Raw genomic sequence first — 6,108 nt, forward strand, 5'->3', positions numbered from 1 at the left:
CTCTGTCATTTTTACATCTTTTGCAAGTTGCTTGTTTGCACTTCCTGTTTACTCAAGTAATATTATTTCCCTTCTCAGGTCTTTGATGGGGTTGAAAACTAGATAGTAGTTACTTTCCTCTCATGACTTAGCCAAGACATTTTTAAAAATGTTTTATATATTTATTATTTATTAGTTTATTATGTATTCATTGTTCTGCCTGCATGTATATCCCTGCAGGCCAGAAGAGGGCACCAGATTAGGTGGTTGTGAGACACCATGTGGTTGCTGGGAATTGAACTCAGGACCTCTGGAAGAACAGCCTGTGCTCTTAACCTCTGAGCCATCTCTCCAGCCCAGACAAGCCATTTTTAATATAAGACTTAGACTCCTTAGAATAGGATAATTATTGAAACATTTAGGCATATTTCATGTTTGATATTGCTTATGCTGGTTGTAATTTTAATTTTTATATATGTTTTTGCCTCTTCTTTTTTCTGGACAATGCTTGATATTTGTTCTTATAGTATATAGTTTTGTATTAGGCTTAGAACTCTCCTATTTAGACAAAAGGGAGAGGTGCTGTGGGAGCTCCTTCAGTCAATAGCCTTTAAAATACCAACTCACTTTGGGCGTGTTCTCATGCACTATAAATGCAGATGAAAAATGTGTGGGGGTCTCTTGGCTGCTGGATTTGGTTCGAGTTCCCAGTGTATGCAGAGGATTGTGGATCATTACTCTTTCTGTGAGATTATACCAAAATAAATAAATCTTTGTTATACTCCATTCCAGGCTAATGCGGAACTCTTTTGTATGCCAACAGTAGTTGACAGTGACATGACAGTTATTTTGAATATGTGGGGGAAACGACACTAAAGTCATGTTCCCCATAACATATCCTACAGAACCATGGTCCAAGTTGCTCCTGGAAAGGAGTATCCTTGAGGTCAATGCAGCATACCTAAGTCCTTGAAGCTTTTCAGAACTCATCATCATTGAAATGTCTCAGAAAAGTCTTTCAGGACAGATATGCTTGACTTTATCATATCCTATGCCTATTTAAGCTACCAAATGATTCTTTTAAGAGGTATCTAGTTTTGAATTTATTTAAATAAATAAACAAACAAATTATTAATAATAGGGTCTCACTATGTAATTTGCAATTTTGGCTGACTTAGAACTATGTAGACCAGGTTGGTCTTGAACTCACAGAGATTTTTCTGCAGCTGCCTCCTGAGTGTTGGGGTTAAAGATGTGTGCCACCATGCCCAACTACAAGTATTCTTTTTTGTGTTTTTTTGAGACAGTGTTTCTCTGTGTTGCTTTGGAGCCAGTCCTAGAACTAGCTCTCGTAGACCAGGCTGGTCTCGAACTCACAGAGATCCACCTGCCTCTGCCTCCCGAGTGCTGGAATTAAAGGCTTGTGCCACCACTGCCTGGCCCAAGTATTCTTTTTTAAAAGAAAAGTGTATGTGTGTGTGTGTGTGTGTGTGTGTGTGTGTGTGTGTGTGTGTGTATGGTTGTGATGCTGGATGTGGGCCCTGAGAATTGAATTCTGAAAGAGCAACAAGTGCTCTTAACCACTGAACCATCTCTCCAGCACTAAAGAAACTATTCTAGTATGATATGAACAGCATAGAGAATGTTTTGTTATTCTTTGACAATTTCACAATGTACATATTTTGATCTTTTAATTTCCATCACCTTCTTTTATTCGTCTTCTGATGAGCTTTCCCTTTTTCCCAACAGTCCCTTTCATATCTCATGTCTTTCTGTATATGACCACTGAATTTGGTTAGGGTTGCTTGACATGGAGAGTGGGGAGGGGTGCTGTAAGAACGCTGCCTCCTGCACATACAACATGGCAATGCTCTCATGAAATCATAGCAAGACAGGGCCTGTCACATTCCATCATGGGGCAGGGTGGGATGGCGAGTGGGAGTGGGCTCATGAGACTCCACCCCTCCTTAAAGAATCATAGGTAAAGTCAATGCCTAATGACCTGAGTTTATCCTTCAGAATCCATGTAAAGGTGGAAGGAGAGAACTGACTCCTCTGACTCCACATGTGAGCTACGCTAAGCCCTCATAATAATTCTTTTCAATGATTCATTTATCTTTATTTTTGTGTATTTGTGTAAATACCTGCATTGTACATATGGACCACAGGCCTACCTGGTGCTTGAGGAGGCCAGAAGAAGGCACTGGATCTATTAAAACTGGAGTTACGAGAGGTCTTGTGGGTTCTGAGAATGGAACCCAAGTACTCTGCGTGAGAACTCAAGTGAGTGCTCTTAACTGCAGAGCCATCTCTCCAGTCCCATAATGATTTTCTTTTTTTTTAATTAATTTATTTGTTTATTAAAGATTTCTTCCCCCATAATGATTTTCAAAATTAATTTTTATTATTTATTTTATGTGTATGAGTGTTTTGCCTGTATGCATGTCTGTGTACCATGTGTGTGCAGTGCCCAAAGAGGCCAGAAGAGAACATCAGATCCCATGGAACTGGAGTTACAGATTCTTGTGAGCTGTCATATGGGTACTGGGAATCAAACCTGGATTATCTGGAAAAGAAGCCAATGCTCTTAACTGCTGAGTCCAAAATAAATAAAAAAGTATTTTTTAGGGACTAAGGTGATGATGGCTCAGCGGTGGAGGGCTTGCTTAGCATGCACAAGCCCTGGGTTCGCAATACTCAGGATTACTTCCCCTCAAATATTAACAGTATTTTGTTATAGTTGTTGCTGTTATTATTTTGTGGGCTTTTTGCATATTTGGTTGTTTTTTTTTGGTTTTGATTTTTGTTGTTTTGAGTCAAGGTTTCACTATGTAGCCCAGGCTGGCTTATAACTTACTATGTAGACCAGGCTGGCCTGAAATTCACTGAAATTTGTTTGCCTCTGACTCTTAGGCCCTACCCACCCTGACTGGCGAAGAGTTTTATTTCACTGGGTATGATGGCCACATCACTTGAAAGTGGGGGGCAAGATTGGGACTTCAAAGTCAGCCTACCTAGTGAGTTTGAGTCCAGCCTGGACTACGTGAGACCCTATTTAATTTTTTTTTCAATCAAACTTTTGTAAAGTGTTTGAAAAATATTAAGTGTATTAGAAGGGCGGAGGAGCTAGCTCAGCACTTAGCATTATGGCAGGGGACAGCACTGGTTCTCAGGACCCACATGGTGGTTCATAACTGCCTCCTGTCCCAGGGGATCTAGTGCCCTCTTCTGGCCTCTTAGATTTTCTCAACACATGTGGTGCACATAATACTCATGCATATAAAAATAATCAAATCTTTATATGACGTTTGCACAAGGGTGAGCGAGGAGAACATTGCTTTTTTTTTTTCTCCCAAGACAGGGTTTCTCTGTATAACTCTGGCTGTCCTGAAATTCACTTTGTAGACCAGCTGGCCTTGAACTCAGAGATCCACCAGCTTCTGCCTCCTGAGTGCTATGAGTAAAGGCATGTGTCACCATTGCTCAGCAGGACATTGCTTAAAGAGTAACGGTCACTAGAAAGTTAAGTCATGGAGCAGTCAGGCTGACATTGTAAGTGTACATAATTGCTCTGACAAAGAATCTAGAATTTTTCAGTTCTCCTCAGGAAAACCCTAGCACATAACATTGCAAGGGGAGCTTCTTTTAAAAAGAGAAATTGTGCCAGGCGGCTGTGGAGCACGCCTTTAATCCCAGCACTCAGGAAGCAGAGGCAGGTGGATCTCTGTGAATTCGAGACCAGCCTGGTCTACAAGAGCTAGTTCCAGGACAGGCTCCAAAGCCACAGAGAAACCCTGTCTCGAAAAAAACAAAGAGAGAGAAATTGTGAGAGAGGTGAGAGAGAAGTCAGCGTTCTCACTTCTGTTTCTGTTACTTTGCCTGACTTCTGTTTTTCATATATTTCCACAAATTTGAACATTTTATACTTTGTTCCATATTAATTAATGTTATTATATTTTACTTTTTTAGAGTAACCAAAGTGAACATGATTTTATGAAGGTAGAATAGTGGGAAAAGAACTTCTGAGAGTTAAAAGGGTCCAAGGGATGAATATTGGAATGTTAATTTTGTATATTTAAAAAAGCAGTTCACATAGGCTGGACAAGGTGGCACATACCTTTAGTTATATCATTGAGAGGGAAAAACAGGTGGTGCACTGTGAGTTTAGGGCTAGCCTGGTCTACATATGGAGTTCCAGGACAGCCAGGTCTACATAATAATTCCCTGGTTTTGCTTGAAATGTGGTACATAATGTAATCCACAAACTCAGGGAAGAATGAATTTCCTGAGACAGTTTTACCCATTAAACCAGCTCTGGTGTATCAGGAAACGACCCAATTTCAGTAGTGACTACATAGGAAAGCTTGACCAGTTGCCCTTTGTAGGAGACAGATGCCACACACGGTCTTTACCAGTGAAGCCATATAGCCTTTCCACCTATGCACACCTTGCTAGTGAGCTTTGGGAGTGCTTTCCCTCTGAGTATCAGTGCAAGTAACACATTTACCATCTGTCCTTGAAAGTAGCCCTTAAGGGAGGCATTGAAAGCACCAACAAGAAGCAAGTTGTGAACCCGGGGTAGAGTGGGGGCGGTGGCACACACAGAGGCAGGTGGATCTCTGTGTTTGAAGTCAACCTGGTCTACAGAGTGAGTTCCAGGACAGTTAGGACTATACAGAGAAACCCTGTCTTGGAAAAACAAAAATAAGTAAGATGCAAGATGTGTAGATAGCTTAATGGTGTAATGTAAGCTGTTGTCACTGGACTAAGCTTCCAGCCTGTCCTGTCTACACCCTCAGAGATGCCATTTCTCTGCTTTTGTGTTATGTCATACCAAAAACAATGCTGGCAGTAAAGGTCAGTGGAGATATTTCCCAATCTGTGTAGTGATTTTTCTCCTCTCCTCTGCTCTGGAAAGTTCTTTCAAACCCTTTTGCTCATTCCTTCAAAAGGGCAAAAAGGTTCAACTCATAAAAATAGAACTTTTAGAAACATTGCTCCTTCCTCATTTTACCACAAGTTTCATTTCTGTGCAGGCTCCAAAGTGTCACCAGGCAAATAAAATCAGTCACTTTCTCATGCGGCAGAGCCTGGCATTCAGTGCCCTGAGCAGGATTTGGGACTTTGATAAAAGGTTCAAGCTGGAGGTCAGAGGCCAAAGCTTTCCTAAATCCCAGGCTTTTAGTTATGTTTTAGCTAGTCTTTGTTGCCCCACAAGAATGTCTGGAAGCTCAGTCAGTTGAACTATATGACTGCAGTTTCAGGCCTGGCAAAGCTTCTGCAGGCAAGCACAGTCCACACCCAATCATTGTTATGTTTCTTTCGACCCTTCCAGGGCCCTGTTTACGCACCAGTTTCTCCTGAGTAACAGTGTGTGGAGCCAAGTCAGTAACACCAATGTTCCTTGTCTGTCTTCTTGGGCTTGCCCTGACGCTGGCCTGACAATACCAGGCTCGGCAAATATTTGTTTCTGAAACCTAGCCAAGAAGTCTAACAATTCTCTCCCTTCCTTTCTGTTGCCCTCTTCTTCCTTACTGATGCCAAGTCTGGGATTTTCCTTGTCTAGAGACCATACAAGCAAGGAAATGAGCTTTCTTGGGATAAGATAGAAACGTAGCAGAGAGCTCGCCCTTTGTCCTCATTCCAGTGCCTTTCTCTCATAGACATGCTTTCTACACTTCCTGCTTCATTTCTCCTGTAGTCCAGGCCCATCTCAAAGTTGTTACGACCTTAAGATAACCTTGAACTTTGAATCCTCCTGCTTCCACCTCCAGAATACTGAGATACAGGCAAGTACCACTGTGCCTAGCTATCCATTCTGAGTTTTCCTGATTGGCAAGGAAGAGATCAGAAAGGGTAAATGACCTTGTCCATGTATTTGGTCAAACAATTCTTAGATCTTAACCCATCCTTTAGACATATTTAAAAACTGGGGCTAGACATAAATAAAGGACATTGAGCTTATAATACGTGATCCTAGAGAAGCTAAATAAGAAGGTGAACCCAAAGAAAAACATATAGGCATCCTCCTAAATATTAACCTTCATCAGGCAATGAAAGGAGACAGAGACAGAGAGCACTGGACTGAAATCTCAAGGTCCAAATCAGGAGCAGAAGGAGAAAGAGCAC

The sequence above is a fragment of the Microtus ochrogaster genome, assembly GCF_000317375.1.
Source record: "Microtus ochrogaster isolate Prairie Vole_2 chromosome 14 unlocalized genomic scaffold, MicOch1.0 chr14_random_1, whole genome shotgun sequence".
Taxonomy (NCBI): domain Eukaryota; kingdom Metazoa; phylum Chordata; class Mammalia; order Rodentia; family Cricetidae; genus Microtus; species Microtus ochrogaster.